The sequence below is a fragment of the Anomaloglossus baeobatrachus genome, chromosome 1 (assembly GCF_048569485.1).
Source record: "Anomaloglossus baeobatrachus isolate aAnoBae1 chromosome 1, aAnoBae1.hap1, whole genome shotgun sequence".
NCBI classification, from domain to species: Eukaryota; Metazoa; Chordata; class Amphibia; order Anura; family Aromobatidae; genus Anomaloglossus; species Anomaloglossus baeobatrachus.
Window position 1 is genome coordinate 283,663,065 of NC_134353.1, and position 24,681 is coordinate 283,687,745.

The window sequence follows — 24,681 nt, forward strand, 5'->3', positions numbered from 1 at the left end:
CCGTCTGCTTTACCCTAGCTGGCTATCAAAAATGGGGGGACCCAACGTCATTTTTTTTTAACTATTTTTTAAATAGAAAAAATTAATGGGCTTCCCTGTATTTTGATTGCCAACCAAGGTAACGACAGGCAGATGGGGGTGGCAACCCATAGCTGTCTGCTTTATCTGCGCTGAAAATCAAAAATACCGCAGAGCGCTATGTCATTTTTTTTAAAGATTTATTTTTACAGCACTGTGATGTCCAGCAATCAAAATACAGGGAAGCCCATTTTGTTTTTAGTTATTTAAATAAATAATTAAAAAAAATATATATGGGCTCCCGCTGCATTTTTTGTATTGCTAGCTAAGGGTAATCCAAGCAGCTACTGGCTGCTAACCCCCACTGCTTGGTGTTACCTTCACTGGCAATGGAAAATCCAGGGAAGCATTTTTTAATTTTTTGGCCAAAAAACTACAAAAAAAGGACGTGAGCTTCGCCATATTTTTGTATGCTAGCCAGGTATAGCAGGCAGGTGCTGGAAGAGTTGGATACAGCGCCAGAAGATGGCGCTTCTATGAAAGTGCCATTTTCTGAGGCGGCTGCAGACTGCAATTCGCAGCAGTGGGGCCCAGAAAGCTCAGGCCAACCTGTGCTGCGGATTCCAATCCCCAGCTGCCTAGATGTACCTGGCTGGACACAAAAATGGAGCGAAGCCTACGTCATTTGTTTTCTAATTATTTCATGAAATTCATGAAATAATAAAAAAAGGGCTTCCCTTTATTTTTGGTTCCCAGCCGGGTACAAATAGGCAACTGGGGGTTGGGGGCAGCCGTACCTGCCTGCTGTACCTGGCTAGCATACAAAAATATGGCGAAGCCCACATAATTTTTTCAGCAGGCAAAAAACTTCTGCATACAGTCCTGGATGGAGTATGCTGAGCCTTATAGTTCTGCAGCTGCTGTGTGTCTGTATGGAGAAGAGCAGACAGCAGCTGCAGAACTACAAGGCTCAGCATACTCCATCCAGGACTGTATGCAGAAGTTTTTTGCCCACCAAAAAAATGACATGGGCTTTGCCATATTTTTGTATGCTAGCCAGGTACAGCAGGCAGCCACGGGCTGCCTCCAACCCCCAGTTGCCTATTTGTACCCGGCTGGGAACCAAAAATATAGGGAAGCCCATTTTTTTTTAATTATTTCACTTATTTCATGAAATAATTAAAAAACAAATGACGTGGGCTTCGCCCCATTTTTGTGTCCAGCCGGGTACAACTAGGCAGCTGGGGATTGGAATCCGCAGCACAGGTTAGCCCGAGGTTTCTGGGCGCCTCTGCTGCGGATTTCAGTCCGCAGCCGTCCCAGAAAATGGCGCTCTCATAGAAGCGCCATCATCTGGCGCTGTATCCAACTCTTCCAACAGCCCTGGAGCCGGGTGGCTTGTTGGGTAATCATGAGTTAATACTGGCTTTGTTTTACTAGCCAGTATTAAGCCAGAGATTCTTAATGTCAGGCACGTTTGACCCGGCCATTAAGAATCTCCAATAAAGGGTTAAAAAAAAGACACCACACAGAGAAAAAATACTTTAATAGAAATAAATACACAGACACATTAGAGACTCCATCTTTATTACCCCCTGTCAGCCCTCCACGATCCTGCTCTTCTGTCTTCTTTCTTTCTAGTGTAGTAGTAGTGACGATTGTAGTGAGGAGGAGGTTCACCAGCCCATCACTTGGGGCTGGGGAACCTCATCCTCAGTACAATCCTCACTAGTGTAGTAGTAGTGACGATTATAGTGAGGATGAGGTTCACCAGCCCATCACTTACTTTTTAAGTATCTCTTTTCAGAACAGTAACTAATGCGAGACGAAAATGAAAGTAGTTATACTGAAAAATTAAGTTGAAGTCGAAGTAGTATGGAGGAAATCGGAAAAAAAATCTGAGAAATATCAACATAAAGTGCTAAGGATCTTTAACATTTTGTGTATCTTGAGGCTTATTTTATGAGATTTTTTACCTCCCTCTTCTTACTGATAGTGCAGCAGAGAACAACATGATTGTGACAGACAGGATTGAGGATCCAGAGGGTTTTCATTGGCTTTGTCCTTGGACTAATCTGGTTTGTGGAAATGTCTGAATTGTGACAGAGGAACATAGTGAAAATGAAAAAAAAAAAAAAAACATGATTGTAATGTAACAGAAATGGGATACGAACCCAGGCCTCAAGTAGAGACTGCAACCTGAACGCAGCGCCTTGGACCACTCGGCCATCCTGACAAGCACAAATGTGGAAAATTCACACTTTCTAAAAACAAACACATTTTTTGTTTGGCCCCAAAAATTGCAAATTTTGAACTGAAAATTTATTAATGCCTTTGAGTTTGCCTTGCAATGCTGTAGCTTTACCTTTGTAGGTTGCTAAAATAGCTCAGATGGGAGAGCGTTAGACTAAAGGTCCCTGGTCCGACCCCGGGTTTATGCACGCTGTTTTTAAGTATGAGTGATTTGAGATAAAGTTCTTTCTCCATATGCATTTAGCTAAATTTTCATTCTTTGTGAAGTGCTAATATACCTGAAAAAAACAGTTTTAAATATCTCTTTTCAGAACAGTCACTAACGCGAGAAGAAAATGAAAGTATTTATACTGAAAAATTAAGTTGAAGTCGAAGTAGCATGGAGAATAGTAGTAGCAATCGGAAAAAAATCTGAGAAATATCAACATAAAGTGCTAAGGATCTTTAAGATTTTGTGTATCTTGAGGCTTATTTTATGAGATTTTTCACCTCTCTCTTCTTACTGATAGTGCAGCAGAGAACAACATGATTGTGACAGACAGGATTGAGGATCCAGAGGGTTCTCATTGGCTTTGTCCTTGGACTAATCTAATCTGGTTTGTGGAAATGTCTGAATTGTGACAGAGGGACATAGTGAAAATGAAAAAAAAAAAAAACACATGACTGTAATGTAACATAAATCTGTCAGAAGTGGGATTCGAACCCACACCTCAAGTAGAGACTGTGACCTGAGCACAGCGCCTTGGACCGCTCGGCCATCTTGACAACAACATCTGTGGAAAATTCACACTTTCTAAAAACAAACACATTTTTTGTTTGGCCCCAAAAAATGCAAATTTTGAACTGAAAATTTATTAACGCCTTTGAGTTTGCCTTGCAATGCTGTAGCTTTAACTTTGTAGGTTGCTGAAATAGCTCAGTTGGAAGAGCGTTAGACTGAAGACCTTAAGGTCCGTTGTTCGATCCCGGGTTTCAGCACGCTGTTTTTAAGTATGAGTGATTTGAGATAAAGTTCTTTCTCCATATACATTTAGCAAGATTTTCATTCTTTGTGAAGTGCTGATATACCTGAATAAAACAGTTTTAAGTATCTCTTTTCAGAACAGTCACTAATGCGAGAAGAAAATGAAAGTAGTTATACTGAATAATTAAGTTGAAGTCGAAGTAGTATGGAGGAAATCGGAAAAAAAATCTGAGAAATATCAACATAAAGTGCTAAGGATCTTTAAGATTTTGTGTATCTTGAGGCTTATTTTATGAGATTTTTCACCTCCCTCTTCTTACTGATAGTGCAGCAGAGAACAACATGATTGTGACAGACAGGATTGAGGATCCAGAGGGTTCTCATTGGCTTTGTCCTTGGACTAATCTGGTTTGTGGAAATGTCTGAATTGTGACAGAGGGACATAGTGAAAATGAAAAAAAAAAAGAAAACAGGATTGTAATGTAACAGAAACCTGTCAGAAGTGGGATACGAACCCAGGCCTCAAGTAGAGACTGCGACCTGAACGCAGCGCCTTGGACCGCTCGGCCATCCTGACAAGCACGACAGTGGAAAATTCACACTTTCTAAAGACGAACAATTTTTTTGTTTGGCCCCAAAAAATGCAAATTTTGAACTGAAAATGTATTAATGCCTTTGAGTTTGCCTTGCAATGCTGTAGCTTTAACTTTGAAGCATGCTGAAATAGCTCAGTTGGGAGAGCGTTAGACTGAAGATCTAAAGGTCCTTGGTCCGATCCTGGGTTTCAGCATGCTGTTTTTAAGTATGAGTGATTTGAGATAAAGTTCTTTCTCCATATGCATTTAGCAAGATTTTCATTCTTTGTGAAGTGCAGATATACCTGAAAAAAACAGTTTTAAGTATCTGTTTTCAGAACAGTCACTAATGCGAGAAGAAAATGAAAGTAGTTATACTGAAAAATTAAGTTGAAGTCGAAGTAGTATGGAGGAAATCGGAAAAAAATCTGAGAAATATCAACATAAAGTGCTAAGGATCTTTAAGATTTTGTGCATCTTGAGGCTTATTTTATGAGATTTTTCACCTCCCTCTTCTTACTGATAGTGCAGCAGAGAACAACATGATTGTGACAGACAGGATTGAGGATCCAGAGGGTTCTCCTTGGCTTTGTCCTTGGACTAATCTGGTTTGTGGAAATGTCTGAATTGTGACAGAGGGACCTAATGAAAATGAAAAAAAAAAAAAACATGACTGTAATGTAACAGAAACCTGTCAGAAGAGGGATTCGAATCCACGCCTCAAGTAGAGACTGCGACCTGAACACAGCGCCTCGGACCGCTCGGCCATCCTGACAACAACATCTGTGGAAAATTCACACTTTCTAAAAACAAACACATTTTTTGTTTGGCCCCAAAAAATGCAAATTTTGAACTGAAAATGTATTAACGCCTTTGAGTTTGCCTTGCAATGCTGTATCTTTAACTTTGTAGGTTGCTGAAATAGCTCAGTTGGGAGAGCATTAGACTGAAGATCTAAAGGTCCCTGGTCCAATCCCGGGTTTCAGCACGCTGTTTTTAAGTATGAGTGATTTGAGATAAAGTTCTTTCTCCATATGCATTTAGCAAGATTTTCATTCTTTGTGAAGTGCTGATATACCTGAAAAAACAGTTTTAAGTATCTCTTTTCAGAGCAGTCACTAATGCGAGAAGAAAATGAAAGTATTTATACTGAAAAATTAAGTTGAAGTCGAAGTAGCATGGAGAATAGTAGTAGCAATCGGAAAAAAATCTGAGAAATATCAACATAAAGTGCTAAGGATCTTTAAGATTTTGTGTATCTTGAGGTTTATTTTATAAGATTTTTCACTTCTCTCTTCTTACTGATAGTGCAGCAGAGAACAACATGATTGTGACAGACAGGATTGAGGATCCAGAGGGTTCTCATTGGCTTTGTCCTTGGACTAATCTGGTTTGTGGAAATGTCTGAATTGTGACAGAGGGACATAGTTAAAATTAAAAAAAAAAAACATGATTGTAATGTAAGAGAAACCTGTCAGAAGTGGTAAATGAACCCACGCCACAAATAGAGACTGCGAACTGAACGCAGTGCCTTGGACCGCTCGGCCATCCTGACAACAGAATCTGTGAAAAATTCACACTTTCTAAAAACAAACACATTTTTTGTTTGGCTCCAAAAAATGCAAATTTTGAACTGAAAATGTATTAACGCCTTTGAGTTTGCCTTGCAATGCTGAAGCTTTATCTTTGTAGGTGGCTGAAATAGCTCAGTTGGAAGAGCGTTAGACTGAAGATCTAAAGGACCCTTGTCCGAGCCCGGGTTTTAGCACGCTGTTATTAGGCATGAGTGATTTGAGATAATGATCTTTCTCCATATGCATTTAGCTAAATTTTCATTCTTTGTGAAGTGCTGATATACCTGAAAAAAACAGTTTTAAGTATCTCTTTTCAGAACAGTCACTAATGCGAGAAGAAAATGAAAGTATTTATACTGAAAAATTAAGTTGAAGTCGAAGTAGCATGGAGAATAGTAGTAGCAATCGGAAAAAAATCTGAGAAATATCAACATAAAGTGCTAAGGACCTTTAAGATTTTTGTATCTTGAGGTTTATTTTATGAGATTTTTCACCTCTCTCTTCTTACTGATAGTGCAGCAGAGAACAACATGATTGTGACAGACAGGATTGAGGATCCAGAGGGTTCTCATTGGCTTTGTCCTTGGACTAATCTAATCTGGTTTGTGGAAATGTCTGAATTGTGAAAGAGGGACATAGTGAAAATGAAAAAAAAAAAAAAAACATGACTGTAATGTAACATAAACCTGTCAGAAGTGGGATTCGAACCCACGCCTCAAGTAGAGACTGTGACCTGAGCACAGCGCCTTGGACCGCTCGGCCATCCTGACAACAACATCTGTGGAAAATTCACACTTTCTAAAAACAAACACATTTTTTGTTTGGCCCCAAAAAATGCAAATTTTGAACTGAAAATTTATTAACGCCTTTGAGTTTGCCTTGCAATGCTGTAGCTTTAACTTTGTAGGTTGCTGAAATAGCTCAGTTGGGAGAGCGTTAGACTGAAGATCTAAAGGTCCCTGGTCCGATCCCGGGTTTCAGCACGCTGTTTTTAAGTATGAGTGATTTGAGATAAAGTTCTTTCTCCATATGCATTTAGCAAGATTTTCATTCTTTGTGAAGTGCAGATATACTTGAAAAAAACAGTTTTAAGTATCTCTTTTCAGAACAGTCACTAATGCGAGAAGAAAATGAAAGTAGTTATACTGAAAAATTAAGTTGAAGTCGAAGTAGTATGGAGGAAATCGGAGAAAAAATCTGAGAAATATCAACATAAAGTGCTAAGGATCTTTAAGATTTTGTGTATCTTGAGGTTTATTTTATGAGATTTTCCACCTCCCTCTTCTTACTGATAGTGCAGCAGAGAACAACATGATTGTGACAGACAGGATTGAGGATCCAGAGGGTTCTCATTGGCTTTGTCCTTGGACTAATCTGGTTTGTGGAAATGTCTGAATTGTGACAGAGGGACATAGTGAAAATGAAAAAAAAAAAAACATGATTGTAATGTAACAGAAACCTGTCAGAAGTGGGATACAAACCCACGCCTCAAGTAGAGACTGTGACCTGAACGCAGCGCCTTGGACCGCTCGGCCATCCTGACAAGCACAACTGTGGAAAATTCACACTTTCTAAAAACAAACACATTTTTTGTTTGGCCCCAAAAAAAGGCAAATTTTGAACTGAAAATTTATTAACGCCTTTGAGTTTGCCTTGCAATGCTGTAGCTTTAACTTTGTAGGTTGCTGAAATAGCTCAGTTGGGAGAGCGTTAGACTGAAGATCTAAAGGTCCCTGGTCCGATCACGGGTTTCAGCATGCTGTTTTTAAGTATGAGTGATTTGAGATAAAGTTCTTTCTCCATATGCATTTAGCAAGATTTTCATTCTTTGTGAAGTGCAGATATACCTGAAAAAAACAGTTTTAAGTATCTCTTTTCAGAACAGTCACTAATGCGAGAAGAAAATGAAAGTAGTTATACTGAAAAATTAAGTTGAAGTCAAAGTAGTATGGAGGAAATCGGAAAAAAAATCTGAGAAATATCAACATAAAGTGCTAAGGATCTTTAAGATTTTGTGTATCTTGAGGTTTATTTTATGAGATTTTTCACCTCCCTCTTCTTACTGATAGTGCAGCAGAGAACAACATGATTGTGACAGACAGTATTGAGGATCCAGAGGGTTCTCATTGGCTTTGTCCTTGGACTAATCTGGTTTGTGGAAATGTCTGAATTGTGTCAGAGGGACATAGTGAAAATGAAAAAAAAAACAAACATGACTGCAATGTAACAGAAACCTGTCAGAAGTGGGATTCGAACCCACACCTCAAGTAGAGACTGCGACCTGAACGCAGCGCCTTGGACCGCTCGGCCATCCTGACAAGCACAACTGTGGAAAATTCACACTTTCTAAAAACAAACACATTTTTTGTTTGGCCCAAAAAATGCACATTTTGGACTGAAAATTTATTAACGCCTTTGAGTTTGCCTTGCAATGCTGTAGCTTTAACTTTGTAGGTTGCTGAAATAGCTCAGTTGGGAGAGCATTAGACTGAAGATCTAAAGGTCCCTGGTCCGATTCCGGGTTTCAGCACGCTGTTTTTAAGCATGAGTGATTTGAGATAAAGTTCTTTCTGCTTATGCATTTAGCAAGATTTTCATTCTTTGTGAAGTGCAGATATACCTGAAAAAAAACAGTTTTAAGTATCTCTTTTCAGAACAGTCACTAATGCGAGAAGAAAATGAAAGTAGTTATACTGAAAAATTAAGTTGAAGTCGAAGTAGTATGGAGGAAATCGGAAAAAAAATCTGAGAAATATCAACATAAAGTGCTAAGGATCTTTAAGATTTTGTGTATCTTGAGGTTTATTTTATGAGATTTTTCACCTCCCTCTTCTTACTGATAGTGCAGCAGAGAACAACATGATTGTGACAGACAGGATTGAGGATCCAGAGGGTTTTCATTGGCTTTGTCCTTGGACTAATCTGGTTTGTGGAAATGTCTGAATTGTGACAGAGGAACATAGTGAAAATGAAAAAAAAAAAAAAACATGATTGTAATGTGACAGAAATGGGATACGAACCCAGGCGTCAAGTAGAGACTGCAACCTGAACGCAGCGCCTTGGACCACTCGGCCATCCTGACAAGCACAAATGTGGAAAAATCACACTTTCTAAAAACAAACACATTTTTTGTTTGGCCCCAAAAATTGCAAATTTTGAACTGAAAATTTATTAATGCCTTTGAGTTTGCCTTGCAATGCTGTAGCTTTACCTTTGTAGGTTGCTAAAATAGCTCAGATGGGAGAGCGTTAGACTAAAGGTCCCTGGTCCGACCCCGGGTTTATGCACGCTGTTTTTAAGTATGAGTGATTTGAGATAAAGTTCTTTCTCCATATGCATTTAGCTAAATTTTCATTCTTTGTGAAGTGCTAATATACCTGAAAAAAACAGTTTTAAGTATCTCTTTTCAGAACAGTCACTAACGCGAGAAGAAAATGAAAGTATTTATACTGAAAAATTAAGTTGAAGTCGAAGTAGCATGGAGAATAGTAGTAGCAATCGGAAAAAAATCTGAGAAATATCAACATAAAGTGCTAAGGATCTTTAAGATTTTGTGTATCTTGAGGCTTATTTTATGAGATTTTTCACCTCTCTCTTCTTACTGATAGTGCAGCAGAGAACAACATGATTGTGACAGACAGGATTGAGGATCCAGAGGGTTCTCATTGGCTTTGTCCTTGGACTAATCTAATCTGGTTTGTGGAAATGTCTGAATTGTGACAGAGGGACATAGTGAAAATGAAAAAAAAAAAAAACACATGACTGTAATGTAACATAAATCTGTCAGAAGTGGGATTCGAACCCACACTTCAAGTAGAGACTGTGACCTGAGCACAGCGCCTTGGACCGCTCGGCCATCTTGACAACAACATCTGTGGAAAATTCACACTTTCTAAAAACAAACACATTTTTTGTTTGGCCCCAAAAAATGCAAATTTTGAACTGAAAATTTATTAACGCCTTTGAGTTTGCCTTGCAATGCTGTAGCTTTAACTTTGTAGGTTGCTGAAATAGCTCAGTTGGAAGAGCGTTAGACTGAAGACCTTAAGGTCCGTTGTTCGATCCCGGGTTTCAGCACGCTGTTTTTAAGTATGAGTGATTTGAGATAAAGTTCTTTCTCCATATACATTTAGCAAGATTTTCATTCTTTGTGAAGTGCTGATATACCTGAATAAAACAGTTTTAAGTATCTCTTTTCAGAACAGTCACTAATGCGAGAAGAAAATGAAAGTAGTTATACTGAATAATTAAGTTGAAGTCGAAGTAGTATGGAGGAAATCGGAAAAAAAATCTGAGAAATATCAACATAAAGTGCTAAGGATCTTTAAGATTTTGTGTATCTTGAGGCTTATTTTATGAGATTTTTCACCTCCCTCTTCTTACTGATAGTGCAGCAGAGAACAACATGATTGTGACAGACAGGATTGAGGATCCAGAGGGTTCTCATTGGCTTTGTCCTTGGACTAATCTGGTTTGTGGAAATGTCTGAATTGTGACAGAGGGACATAGTGAAAATGAAAAAAAAAACAAAACAGGATTGTAATGTAACAGAAACCTGTCAGAAGTGGGATACGAACCCAGGCCTCAAGTAGAGACTGTGACCTGAACGCAGCGCCTTGGACCGCTCGGCCATCCTGACAAGCACGACAGTGGAAAATTCACACTTTCTAAAGACGAACAATTTTTTTGTTTGGCCCCAAAAAATGCAAATTTTGAACTGAAAATGTATTAATGCCTTTGAGTTTGCCTTGCAATGCTGTAGCTTTAACTTTGAAGCATGCTGAAATAGCTCAGTTGGGAGAGCGTTAGACTGAAGATCTAAAGGTCCTTGGTCCGATCCTGGGTTTCAGCATGCTGTTTTTAAGTATGAGTGATTTGAGATAAAGTTCTTTCTCCATATGCATTTAGCAAGATTTTCATTCTTTGTGAAGTGCAGATATACCTGAAAAAAACAGTTTTAAGTATCTGTTTTCAGAACAGTCACTAATGCGAGAAGAAAATGAAAGTAGTTATACTGAAAAATTAAGTTGAAGTCGAAGTAGTATGGAGGAAATCGGAAAAAAATCTGAGAAATATCAACATAAAGTGCTAAGGATCTTTAAGATTTTGTGCATCTTGAGGCTTATTTTATGAGATTTTTCACCTCCCTCTTCTTACTGATAGTGCAGCAGAGAACAACATGATTGTGACAGACAGGATTGAGGATCCAGAGGGTTCTCCTTGGCTTTGTCCTTGGACTAATCTGGTTTGTGGAAATGTCTGAATTGTGACAGAGGGACCTAATGAAAATGAAAAAAAAAAAAAACATGACTGTAATGTAACAGAAACCTGTCAGAAGAGGGATTCGAACCCACGCCTCAAGTAGAGACTGCGACCTGAACGCAGCGCCTCGGACCGCTCGGCCATCCTGACAACAACATCTGTGGAAAATTCACACTTTCTAAAAACAAACACATTTTTTGTTTGGCCCCAAAAAATGCAAATTTTGAACTGAAAATGTATTAACGCCTTTGAGTTTGCCTTGCAATGCTGTATCTTTAACTTTGTAGGTTGCTGAAATAGCTCAGTTGGGAGAGCATTAGACTGAAGATCTAAAGGTCCCTGGTCCAATCCCGGGTTTCAGCACGCTGTTTTTAAGTATGAGTGATTTGAGATAAAGTTCTTTCTCCATATGCATTTAGCAAGATTTTCATTCTTTGTGAAGTGCTGATATACCTGAAAAAACAGTTTTAAGTATCTCTTTTCAGAGCAGTCACTAATGCGAGAAGAAAATGAAAGTATTTATACTGAAAAATTAAGTTGAAGTCGAAGTAGCATGGAGAATAGTAGTAGCAATCGGAATAAAATCTGAGAAATATCAACATAAAGTGCTAAGGATCTTTAAGATTTTGTGTATCTTGAGGTTTATTTTATGAGATTTTTCACTTCTCTCTTCTTACTGATAGTGCAGCAGAGAACAACATGATTGTGACAGACAGGATTGAGGATCCAGAGGGTTCTCATTGGCTTTGTCCTTGGACTAATCTGGTTTGTGGAAATGTCTGAATTGTGACAGAGGGACATAGTTAAAATTAAAAAAAAAAAACATGATTGTAATGTAAGAGAAACCTGTCAGAAGTGGTAAATGAACCCACGCCACAAATAGAGACTGCGAACTGAACGCAGTGCCTTGGACCGCTCGGCCATCCTGACAACAGAATCTGTGAAAAATTCACACTTTCTAAAAACAAACACATTTTTTGTTTGGCTCCAAAAAATGCAAATTTTGAACTGAAAATGTATTAACGCCTTTGAGTTTGCCTTGCAATGCTGAAGCTTTATCTTTGTAGGTGGCTGAAATAGCTCAGTTGGAAGAGCGTTAGACTGAAGATCTAAAGGACTCTTGTCCGAGCCCGGGTTTCAGCGCGCTGTTATTAGGCATGAGTGATTTGAGATAATGATCTTTCTCCATATGCATTTAGCTAAATTTTCATTCTTTGTGAAGTGCTGATATACCTGAAAAAAACAGTTTTAAGTATCTCTTTTCAGAACAGTCACTAATGCGAGAAGAAAATGAAAGTATTTATACTGAAAAATTAAGTTGAAGTCGAAGTAGCATGGAGAATAGTAGTAGCAATCGGAAAAAAATCTGAGAAATATCAACATAAAGTGCTAAGGATCTTTAAGATTTTGTGTATCTTGAGGTTTATTTTATGATATTTTTCACCTTCCTCTTCTTACTGATAGTGCAGCAGAGAACAACATGATTGTGACAGACAGGATTGAGGATCCAGAGGGTTCTGATTGGCTTTGTCCTTGGACTAATCTGGTTTGTGGAAATGTCTGAATTGTGACAGAGGGACATAGTGAAAATGAAAAAAAAAAAAACATGATTGTAATGTAACAGAAACCTGTCAGAAGTGGGATTCAAACCCACGCCTCAAGTAGAGACTGCGACCTGAACGCAGCGCCTTGGACCGCTCTTCTATCCTGACAAGCAAAACTGTTGAAAATTCACACTTTCTAAAAACAAACAAATTTTTTGTTTGGCCCCAAAAAATGCAAATTTTGAACTGAAAATTTATTAACGCCTTTGAGTTTGCCTTGCAATGCTGTAGCTTTAACTTTGTAGGTTGCTGTAATAGCTCAGTTGGGAGAGCGTTAGACTGAAGATCTAAAGGTCCCTGGTCCGATCCCGGGTTTCAGCACGCTGTTTTTAAGCATGAGTGATTTGAGATAAAGTTCTTTCTCCATATGCATTTAGCAAGATTTTCATTCTTTGTGAAGTGCAGATATACCTGAAAAAAACAGTTTTAAGTATCTCTTTTCAGAACAGTCACTAATGCGAGAAGAAAATGAAAGTAGTTATACTGAATAATTAAGTTGAAGTCGAAGTAGTATGGAGGAAATCGGAAAAAAAATCTGAGAAATATCAACATAAAGTGCTAAGGATCTTTAAGATTTTGTGTATCTTGAGGCTTATTTTATGAGATTTTTCACCTCCCTCTTCTTACTGATAGTGCAGCAGAGAACAACATGATTGTGACAGACAGGATTGAGGATCCAGAGGGTTCTCATTGGCTTTGTCCTTGGACTAATCTGGTTTGTGGAAATGTCTGAATTGTGACAGAGGGACATAGTGAAAATGAAAAAAAAAACAAAACAGGATTGTAATGTAACAGAAACCTGTCAGAAGTGGGATACGAACCCAGGCCTCAAGTAGAGACTGTGACCTGAACGCAGCGCCTTGGACCGCTCGGCCATCCTGACAAGCACGACGGTGGAAAATTCACACTTTCTAAAGACGAACAATTTTTTTGTTTGGCCCCAAAAAATGCAAATTTTGAACTGAAAATGTATTAATGCCTTTGAGTTTGCCTTGCAATGCTGTAGCTTTAACTTTGAAGCATGCTGAAATAGCTCAGTTGGGAGAGCGTTAGACTGAAGATCTAAAGGTCCTTGGTCCGATCCTGGGTTTCAGCATGCTGTTTTTAAGTATGAGTGATTTGAGATAAAGTTCTTTCTCCATATGCATTTAGCAAGATTTTCATTCTTTGTGAAGTGCAGATATACCTGAAAAAAACAGTTTTAAGTATCTGTTTTCAGAACAGTCACTAATGCGAGAAGAAAATGAAAGTAGTTATACTGAAAAATTAAGTTGAAGTCGAAGTAGTATGGAGGAAATCGGAAAAAAATCTGAGAAATATCAACATAAAGTGCTAAGGATCTTTAAGATTTTGTGCATCTTGAGGCTTATTTTATGAGATTTTTCACCTCCCTCTTCTTACTGATAGTGCAGCAGAGAACAACATGATTGTGACAGACAGGATTGAGGATCCAGAGGGTTCTCCTTGGCTTTGTCCTTGGACTAATCTGGTTTGTGGAAATGTCTGAATTGTGACAGAGGGACCTAATGAAAATGAAAAAAAAAAAAAACATGACTGTAATGTAACAGAAACCTGTCAGAAGAGGGATTCGAACCCACGCCTCAAGTAGAGACTGCGACCTGAACGCAGCGCCTCGGACCGCTCGGCCATCCTGACAACAACATCTGTGGAAAATTCACACTTTCTAAAAACAAACACATTTTTTGTTTGGCCCCAAAAAATGCAAATTTTGAACTGAAAATGTATTAACGCCTTTGAGTTTGCCTTGCAATGCTGTATCTTTAACTTTGTAGGTTGCTGAAATAGCTCAGTTGGGAGAGCGTTAGACTGAAGATCTGAAGGTCCCTGGTCCGATCCCGGGTTTCAGCACGCTGTTTTTAAGTATGAGTGATTTGAGATAAAGTTCTTTCTCCATATGCATTTAGCAAGATTTTCATTCTTTGTGAAGTGCTGATATACCTGAAAAAACAGTTTTAAGTATCTCTTTTCAGAGCAGTCACTAATGCGAGAAGAAAATGAAAGTATTTATACTGAAAAATTAAGTTGAAGTCGAAGTAGCATGGAGAATAGTAGTAGCAATCGGAATAAAATCTGAGAAATATCAACATAAAGTGCTAAGGATCTTTAAGATTTTGTGTATCTTGAGGTTTATTTTATGAGATTTTTCACTTCTCTCTTCTTACTGATAGTGCAGCAGAGAACAACATGATTGTGACAGACAGGATTGAGGATCCAGAGGGTTCTCATTGGCTTTGTCCTTGGACTAATCTGGTTTGTGGAAATGTCTGAATTGTGACAGAGGGACATAGTTAAAATTAAAAAAAAAAAACATGATTGTAATGTAAGAGAAACCTGTCAGAAGTGGTAAATGAACCCACGCCACAAATAGAGACTGCGAACTGAACGCAGTGCCTTGGACCGCTCGGCCATCCTGACAACAGAATCTGTGAAAAATTCACACTTTCTAAAAACAAACACATTTTTTGTTTGGCTCCAAAAAATGCAAATTTTGAACTGAAAATGTATTAACGCCTTTGAGTTTGCCTTGCAATGCTGAAGCTTTATCTTTGTAGGTGGCTGAAATAGCTCAGTTGGAAGAGCGTTAGACTGAAGATCTAAAGGACTCTTGTCCGAGCCCGGGTTTCAGCGCGCTGTTATTAGGCATGAGTGATTTGAGATAATGATCTTTCTCCATATGCATTTAGCTAAATTTTCATTCTTTGTGAAGTGCTGATATACCTGAAAAAAACAGTTTTAAGTATCTCTTTTCAGAACAGTCACTAATGCGAGAAGAAAATGAAAGTATTTATACTGAAAAATTAAGTTGAAGTCGAAGTAGCATGGAGAATAGTAGTAGCAATCGGAAAAAAATCTGAGAAATATCAACATAAAGTGCTAAGGATCTTTAAGATTTTGTGTATCTTGAGGTTTATTTTATGATATTTTTCACCTTCCTCTTCTTACTGATAGTGCAGCAGAGAACAACATGATTGTGACAGACAGGATTGAGGATCCAGAGGGTTCTGATTGGCTTTGTCCTTGGACTAATCTGGTTTGTGGAAATGTCTGAATTGTGACAGAGGGACATAGTGAAAATGAAAAAAAAAAAAACATGATTGTAATGTAACAGAAACCTGTCAGAAGTGGGATTCAAACCCACGCCTCAAGTAGAGACTGCGACCTGAACGCAGCGCCTTGGACCGCTCTTCTATCCTGACAAGCAAAACTGTTGAAAATTCACACTTTCTAAAAACAAACAAATTTTTTGTTTGGCCCCAAAAAATGCAAATTTTGAACTGAAAATTTATTAACGCCTTTGAGTTTGCCTTGCAATGCTGTAGCTTTAACTTTGTAGGTTGCTGTAATAGCTCAGTTGGGAGAGCGTTAGACTGAAGATCTAAAGGTCCCTGGTCCGATCCCGGGTTTCAGCACGCTGTTTTTAAGCATGAGTGATTTGAGATAAAGTTCTTTCTCCATATGCATTTAGCAAGATTTTCATTCTTTGTGAAGTGCAGATATACCTGAAAAAAACAGTTTTAAGTATCTCTTTTCAGAACAGTCACTAATGCGAGAAGAAAATGAAAGTAGTTATACTGAAAAATTAAGTTGAAGTCAAAGTAGTATGGAGGAAATCGGAAAAAAAATCTGAGAAATATCAACATAAAGTGCTAAGGATCTTTAAGATTTTGTGTATCTTGAGGTTTATTTTATGAGATTTTTCACCTCCCTCTTCTTACTGATAGTGCAGCAGAGAACAACATGATTGTGACAGACAGGATTGAGGATCCAGAGGGTTCTCCATGGCTTTGTCCTTGGACTAATCTGGTTTGTGGAAATGTCTGAATTGTGACAGAGGGACATAGTGAAAATGAAAAAAAAAAACATGATTGTAATGTAACAGAAACCTATCAGAAGTGGAATTCGAACCCACGCCTCAAGTAGAGACTGCGACCTGAACGCAGCGCCTTGGACCGCTCTGCCATCCTGACAAGCACAATTGTGGAAAATTCACACTTTCTAAAAACAAACAAATTTTTTGTTTGGCCCCAAAAAATGCAAATTTTGAACTGAAAATTTATTAACGCCTTTGAGTTTGCCTTGCAATGCTGTAGCTTTAACTTTGTAGGTTGCTGAAATAGCTCAGTTGGGAGAGCGTTAAACTGAAGATCTAAAGGTCCCTGGTCCGATCCCGTGTTTCAGCACGCTGTTTTTAAGCATGAGTGATTTGAGATAAAGTTCTTTCTCCATATGCATTTAGCAAGATTTTCATTCTTTGTGAAGTGCAGATATACCTGAAAAAAACAGTTTTAAGTATCTCTTTTCAGAATAGTCACTAATGCGAGAAGAAAATGAAAGTAGTTATACTGAAAAATTAAGTTGAAGTCGAAGTAGTATGGAGGAAATCGGAAAAAAAATCTGAGAAATATCAACATAAAGTGCTAAGGATCTTTAAGATTTTGTGTATCTTGAGGCTTATTTATGAGATTTTTCACCTCCCTCTTCTTACTGATAGTGCAGCAGAGAACAACATGATTGTGACAGACAAGATTGAGGATCCAGAGGGTTCTCATTGGCTTTGTCCTTGGACTAATCTGGTTTGTGGAAATGTCTGAATTGTGTCAGAGGGACATAGTGAAAATGAAAAAAAAAAAAAACATGACTGCAATGTAACAGAAACCTGTCAGAAGTGGGATTCGAACCCACACCTCAAGTAGAGACTGCGACCTGAACGCAGCACCTTGGACCGCTCGGCCATCCTGACAAGCACAACTGTGGAAAATTCACACTTTCTAAAAACAAACACATTTTTTGTTTGGCCCAAAAAATGCACATTTTGGACTGAAAATGTATTAACGCCTTTGAGTTTGCCTTGCAATGCTGTAGCTTTAACTTTGTAGGTTGCTGAAATAGCTCAGTTGGGAGAGCATTAGACTGAAGATCTAAAGGTCCCTGGTCTGATTCCGGGTTTCAGCACGCTGTTTTTAAGCATGAGTGATTTGAGATAAAGTTCTTTCTGCTTATGCATTTAGCAAGATCTTCATTCTTTGTGAAGTGCAGATATACCTGAAAAAAACAGTTTTAAGTATCTCTTTTCAGAATAGTCACTAATGCGAGAAGAAAATGAAAGTAGTTATACTGAAAAATTAAGTTGAAGTCGAAGTAGTATGGAGGAAATCGGAAAAAAAATCTGAGAAATATCAACATAAAGTGCTAAGGATCTTTAAGATTTTGTGTATCTTGAGGCTTATTTATGAGATTTTTCACCTCCCTCTTCTTACTGATAGTGCAGCAGAGAACAACATGATTGTGACAGACAAGATTGAGGATCCAGAGGGTTCTCCTTGGCTTTGTCCTTGGACTAATCTGGTTTGTGGAAATGTCTGAATTGTGACAGAGGGACATAGTGAAAATGAAAAAAAAAAAAAAACATGATTTTAATGTAACATAAACCTGTCAGAAGTGGGATTCGAACCCACGCCTCAAGTAGAGACTGCAACATGAACGCAGCGCCTTGGACCGCTCGGCCATCCTGACAAGCACAACTGTAGATAATTCACACTTTCTAAAAACAAACACATTTTTTGTTTGGCCCCAAAAAAAAGCAAATTTTGAACTGAAAATGTATTAACGCCTTTGAGTTTGCCTTGCAATGCTGTATCTTTAACTTTGTAGGTTGCTGAAATAGCTCAGTTGGGAGAGCGTTAGACTGAAGATCTAAAGGTCCCTGGTCCGATTCCGGGTTTCAGCACGCTGTTTTTAAGCATGAGTGATTTGAGATAAAGTTCTTTCTGCATATGCATTTAGCAAGATTTTCATTCTTTGTGAAGTGCAGATATACCTGAAAAAAACAGTTTTAAGTATCTCTTTTCAGAACAGTCACTAATGCGAGAAGAAAATGAAAGTAGTTATACTGAAAAATTAAGTTGAAGTTGAAGTAGTATGGAGGAAATCGGAAAAAAAATCTGAGAAATATCAACATAAAGTGCTAAGGATCTTTAAGATTTTGTGTATCTTGAGGTTTATTTTATGAGATTTTTCACCTCCCTCTTCTTACTGATAGTGCAGCAGAGAACAACATGATTGTGACAGACAGGATTGAGGATCCAGAGGGTTCTGAATGGCTTTGTCCTTGGACTCATCTGGTTTGTGGAAATGTCTGAATTGTGACAGACGGACATAGTGAAAATGAAAAAAAAAAAAAACATGATTGTAATGTAACAGAAACCTGTCAGAAGTGGGATTCGAACCCATGCCTCAAGTAGAGACTGCGACCTGAACGCAGTGCCTTGGACCGCTCTGCCATCCTGACAAGCACAGCTGTGGAAAATTCACACTTTCTCAAAACAAACACATTTTTTGTTTGGCCCCAAAAAATGCAAATTTTGAACTGAAAATTTATTAACGCCTTTGAGATTGCCTTGCAATGCTGTAGCTTTAACTTTGTAGGTTGCTGAAATAGCTCAGTTGGGAGAGCGTTAGACTGAAGATCTAAAGGTCCCTTGTCCGATCCCGGGTTTCAGCACGCTGTTTTTAAGCATGAGTGATTTGAGTTAAAGTTCTTTCTCCATATGCATTTAGCAAGATTTTCATTCTTTGTGAAGTGCAGATATACCTGAAAAAAACAGTTTTAAGTATCTCTTTTCAAAACAGTCACTAATGCGAGAAGAAAATGAAAGTAGTTATACTGAAAAATTAAGTTGAAGTCGAAGTAGTATGGAGGAAATCGGAAAAAAATTTGAGAAATATCAACATAAAGTGCTAAGGATCTTTAAGATTTTGCGTATCTTAAGGCTTGTTTTATGAGATTTTTCACCTCCCTCTTCTTACTGATAGTGCAGCAGAGAACAACAAGATTGTGACAGACAAGATTGAGGATCCAGAGGGTTCTCATTGGCTTTGTCCTTGGACTAATCTGGTTTGTGGAAATGTCTGAATTGTGACAGAGGGACATAGTGAAAATGAAAAAAAAAAAAAACATGATTGTAATGTAACAGAAACCAGTCAGAAGTGAAATTCGAACCCATGCCTCAAGTAGAGACTGCGACCTGAACGCAGTGCCTTGGACCGTTCGGCCATCCTGACAAGCACAACTGTGGAAAATTCCCACTTTCTAAAAACAAACACATTTTTTGTTTGGCCCCAAAAATGCAAATTTTGAACTGAAAATTTATTAACGCCTTTGAGTTTGCCTTGCAATGCTGTAGCTTTAACTTTGTAGGTTGCTGAAATAGCTCAGTTGGGAGAGCGTTAGACTGAAGATCTAAAGGTCCCTGGTCCGATCCCGGGTTTCAGCACGCTGTTTTTAAGCATGAGTGATTTGAGATAAAGTTCTTTCTCCATATGCATTTAGCAAGATTTTCATTCTTTGTAAAGTGCCGATATACCTGAAAAAAACAGTTTTAAATATCTCTTTTCAGAACAGTCACTAATGCGAGAAGAAAATGAAAGTAGTTATACTGAAAAATTAAGTTGAAGTCGAAGTAGTATGGAGGAAATCGGAAAAAAAATCTGAGAAATATCAACATAAAGTGCTAAGGATCTTTAAGATTTTGTGTATCTTGAGGTTTATTTTATGAGATTTTTCACCTCCCTCTTCTTACTGATAGTGCAGCAGAGAACAACATGATTGTGACTGACAGGATTGAGGATCCAGAGGGTTCTCATTGGCTTTGTCCTTGGACTAATCTGGTTTGTGGAAATGTCTGAATTGTGACAGAGGGACATAGTTGAAAATGAAAAAAAAAAAAACATGATTGTAATGTAACAGAAACCTGTCAGAAGTGAAATTCGAACCCATGCCTCAAGTAGAGACTGCGACCCGAACGCAGCGCCTTGGACCGCTCGGCCATCCTGACAAGCACAACTGTGGAAAATTCACTCTTTCTAAAAACAAACACATTTTTTGTTTGTCCCCAAAAATGCAAATTTTGAACTGAAAATTTATTAACGCCTTTGAGTTTGCCTTGCAATGCTGTAGCTTTAACTTTGTAGGTTGCTGAAATAGCTCAGTTGGGAGAGCGTTAGACTGAAGATCTAAAGGTCCCTGGTCCGATCCCGGGTTTCAGCATGCTGTTCTTAAGCATGAGTGATTTGAGATAAAGTTCTTTCTCCATATGCATTTAGCAAGATTTTCATTCTTTGTAAAGTGCAGATATACCTGAAAAAAACAGTTTTAAGTATCTCTTTTCAGAACAGTCACTAATGCGAGAAGAAAATGAAAGTAGTTATACTGAAAAATTAAGTTGAAGTCGAAGTAGTATGGAGGAAATCGGAAAAAAAATCTGAGAAATATCAACATAAAGTGCTAAGGATCTTTAAGATTTTGTGTAGCTTGAGGTTTATTTTATGAGATTTTTCACCTCCCTCTTCTTACTGATAGTGCAGCAGAGAACAACATGATTGTGACAGACAGGATTGAGGATCCAGAGGGTTCTCATTGGCTTTGTCCTTGGACTAATCTGGTTTGTGGAAATGTCTGAATTGTGACAGAGGGACATAGTGAAAATGAAAAAAAAACAAAACATGATTGTAATGTAACAGAAACCTGTCAGAAGTGGGATTCGAACCCACGCCTCAAGTAGAGACTGCAACCTGAATGCAGCGCCTTGGACCGTTCGGCCATCCTGACAAGCACAACTGTGGAAAATTCACACTTTCTAAAAACAAACACATTTTTTGTTTGGCCCCAAAAATGCAAATTTTGAACTGAAAATGTATTAACGCCTTTGAGTTTGCCTTGCAATGCTGTAGCTTTAACTTTGTAGGTTGCTGAAATAGCTCAGTTGGGAGCGCGTTAGACTGAAGATTTAAAGGTCCCTGGTCTGATCCCGGGTTTCAGCACGCTGTTTTTAAGTATGATTGATTTGAGATAAAGTTCTTTCTCCATATGCATTTAGCAAGATTTTCATTCTTTGTGAAGTGCAGATATACCTGAAAAAAACATTTTTAAGTATCTCTTTTCAGAACAGTCACTAATGCGAGAAGAAAATGAAAGTAGTTATACTGAAAAATTAAGTTGAAGTCGAAGTAGTATGGAGGAAATCAGAAAAAAAATCTGAGAAATATCAACATAAAGTGCTAAGGATCTTTAAGATTTTGTGTATCTTGATGTTTATTTTATGAGATTTTTCACCTCCCTCTTCTTACTGATAGTTCAGCAGAGAACAACATGATTGTGACAGACAGGATTGAGGATCCAGAGGGTTCTCATTGGCTTTGTCCTTGGACTAATCTGGTTTGTGGAAATGTCTGAATTGTGACAGAGGGACATAGTGAAAATGAAAAAAAAAAACAAAACATGATTGTAATGTAACAGAAACCTGTCAGAAGTGGGATTCGAACCCACGCCTCAAGTAGAGACTGCGACCTGAACGCTGCGCCTTGGACCACTCGGCCATCCTGACAAGCACAACTGTGGAAAATTCACACTTTCTAAAAACTAACACATTTTTTGTTTGGCCCCAAAAATGCAAATTTTTAACTGAAAATTTATTAACGCCTTTGAGTTTGCCTTGCAATGCTGTAGATTTAACTTTGTAGGTTGCTGAAATAGCTCAGTTGGGAGTAGAGATGAGCGAACCGGTCCCGGTTCGGCTCAAGGTCGGTTCGCCGAACAGAGGTCCCGTTTGAGTTCGGTTCGTCGAACGTTCAGAAGAACCGAACTCAAACCGCATAGGAAACAATGGCAGGCATTCACAAACACATAAAAACACCTAGAAAACACCCTCAAAGGTGTCCAAAAGGTGACAAACAACTCACAACACAACACAAATACATGGGAAAGTGACAAGGACATATACTCATGCGAAAACAAAAGAGCTGGACAAGGAAAAAGAGGAGGACACACAGATATATGAGTATATGCAAGGAAACATCGATTCCATTATTGTGCAACTTGAGCCCTGCTCATTTTAGGCTTCCAATCTGGATAAATTGCCTGAGCTCGCCACGTACTCCTTGGGGATCTTGTCGAGTCCTGCAGCCAGCGTTCTCTCGGAACATGTCTTCAGTGCTGCTGGGGGTCTGCTGGCAGATAAGCACACGTGTCTGTCCACTGACAATGTGGACATGGCTCTCAGAGGAATTTTCTTCCCCTGGGTCAGCCAGGGGACGGAAAAGGCACGCGTATTTTTGAAAGTGCTTCATGCAAAGCATCTTTTTCTTTTTCAAAAGGGGGGGTCAACTGATGCCAGTCAAGTGGGGTGTGTGTGGCCCAATTAGTGGCAATGAGGGAGACTGTGGTTGGAGTCCCCTTGCTGTGTTTCTAAAAGAACCAAGATGAACAAGTCATGGCTCTCAGAGGACTTTTCTTCCCCTGAGTCAGCCATGGGACGGGAAAGGCACGCGTATTTTTCAGAGTGCTTCATGCAAAGCATCTTTTTCTTTTTCAAAAGGGGGGGGTCAACTGATGCCAGTCAAGTGGGGTGTGTGTGGCCCAATTAGTGGCAACTAGGGAGACTGTGGTTGGAGTCCCCTCGCTGTGTTTCTAAAAGAACCAAGAAGAACAAGTCATGGCTCTCAGAGGACTTTTCTTCCCCTGGATCAGCCAGGGGACGCGAAAGGCACACGTATTTTTGAGAGTGCTTCATGCAAAGCATCTTTTTCTTTTTCAAAAGGGGGGGTCAACTGATGCCAGTCAAGTGGGGTGTGTGTGGCCCAATTAGTGGCAACGAGGGAGACTGTGGTTGGAGTCCCCTCGCTGTGTTTCTAAAAGAACCAAGATGAACAAGTCATGGCTCTCAGAGGACTTTTCTTCCCCTGGGTCAGCCAGGGGATGCGAAAGGCACACGTATTTTTGAAAGTGCTTCGTGCAAAGCATCTTTTTCATTTTGAAAAGGGGGATCAACTGATGCCAGTCAAGTGGTGTGTGTGGCCCAATTAGTGGCAACGAGGGAGACTGTGGTTGGAGTCCCCTCGCTGTGTTTTACATGATTTTCGAAGGGCATGACATGCCTAAGAGGTTGTGTTTCATCATCTGCAACTTGTTGGCAACAGAAAGGCTGCCTTTACACCCTTTTGTGACTGAGGATTTTCGAGACCTTATGCCCATTGCAGTGCCCCAAGAGCCGATGGCCAGTCGTCACTCCTTCTCCAAGAAAGGCGTGCCCGCGCTACCACAGTAGGTCGCACACAACCTCACCAATTCCTTGAGAAACTCTGTGTGTGACAGGGTGCATTTCAACACAGATACTTGGACCAGTAAGCATGGACAGGGGAGTTACATGTTGCTGACTGGGCACTGGGTAACTATGGTGAGAGATGGAGAAGGGTTTGCTGTACAAGTCTTGCTGTCCCCACGACTTGTGTGTCAATCCTTCCTCTGTATGTACAAGTTCCTCCACTGCTTCTGCCTCCTCAACCTCGTGTGGGTCCTCCACCTCGGCCCAAACCCTGTGTGGTCAGGCCACCCTTCCTTGTAACTGCGCCCAAGGAATCCCACACACCTCCTTACTATGCTGGCAGTAGAGCTCAAGGCCATCAGGCGGTCAAATTTTTACTTTGAAATGTAGGGGAAATGTGAGACACCGCTGAGGAATTGTGGACGGTTAGCTCTGGAGAGTGAGACCGAGTTTCATCAATGGTTGTCTCCACTCAACCAGCAGTCAGGGAAGGTCAGGTGCGACAATGATGCAAACCAGTCTGCGACCCTTCTTTAGGGCAATGTGACACACGTGCCTTGTATGGCTCACGTGTTCAACCTGGTTGTCCAGCAATTTTTAAAACACTATCCCGGCCTACATGGCCTTCTGACCAGGGCACGGTGTAACGCCTGCCTGGATCGACACACTCAGATGGGCTGTAAAGGATAGGCTAGAGGCAAGCCACTCACCAAGCTGGACACCCAGAACCCTGAAACCCTTTAACCCCTATACAGTGATTTGGAATTACACAGAGCCCAAGGTGATCAATACCTGTGGAAGGCTGTAATTCCAGAGAATAGTAGTCATGCAGGGTCAAAAACATTAATTGAGGAAGAGGAACAGAATGGGATGGCCAGGACTTAATCAGAAAACAAGCAGAGATGAAATGCGGATCGACAAGGAGGTACATAAACAGCAAGCAGGAAACGTAGTCAGGTAACAAGCATACAAACTCATAAAACTGAACTGGGGGTAACAGTAACAAGAGGTTCATAGCTTTGTCTGGCAGTGGTCTGCAGACAGGAGGGGCCTAAAAAAGGGTGTGGTGTCTTCCCATTGGGACCAGAGTACAAATTGATTGAGTGGACTACGTTGGTGACTTAACAGCCGTGTGCGGCAATGATGCAAACCTGTCTGCGGCCCTTCGTCAGGGCAATGTGACACACGGGCCTTGTATGGCTCACGTGTTGAATCTGATTCTCCAGCAATTTTTAAAATACCATCCCGGCCTACATGGCCTTGTGCAGCGGGCACGCTGCTATTTGCTCACTTTCATCCTTCGCACCCAGC

The 24,681-nt window shown here is 39.5% G+C and overlaps 2 non-coding genes across 2 annotated transcripts; one reads left to right on the top strand and one right to left on the bottom strand.

Annotated features, from left to right (window-relative positions):
• The first annotated feature begins 17,926 nt into the window (after nt 1-17,926).
• Nucleotides 17,927-17,999, top strand: TRNAF-GAA (transfer RNA phenylalanine (anticodon GAA)). The gene has a single exon. It is a non-coding gene; the product is annotated as a tRNA-Phe (tRNA).
• A 2,797-nt stretch (nt 18,000-20,796) lies between these two features.
• TRNAL-CAG (transfer RNA leucine (anticodon CAG)) lies at nt 20,797-20,879 on the bottom strand. The gene has a single exon. It is a non-coding gene; the product is annotated as a tRNA-Leu (tRNA).
• Nucleotides 20,880-24,681: the final 3,802 nt, after the last annotated feature.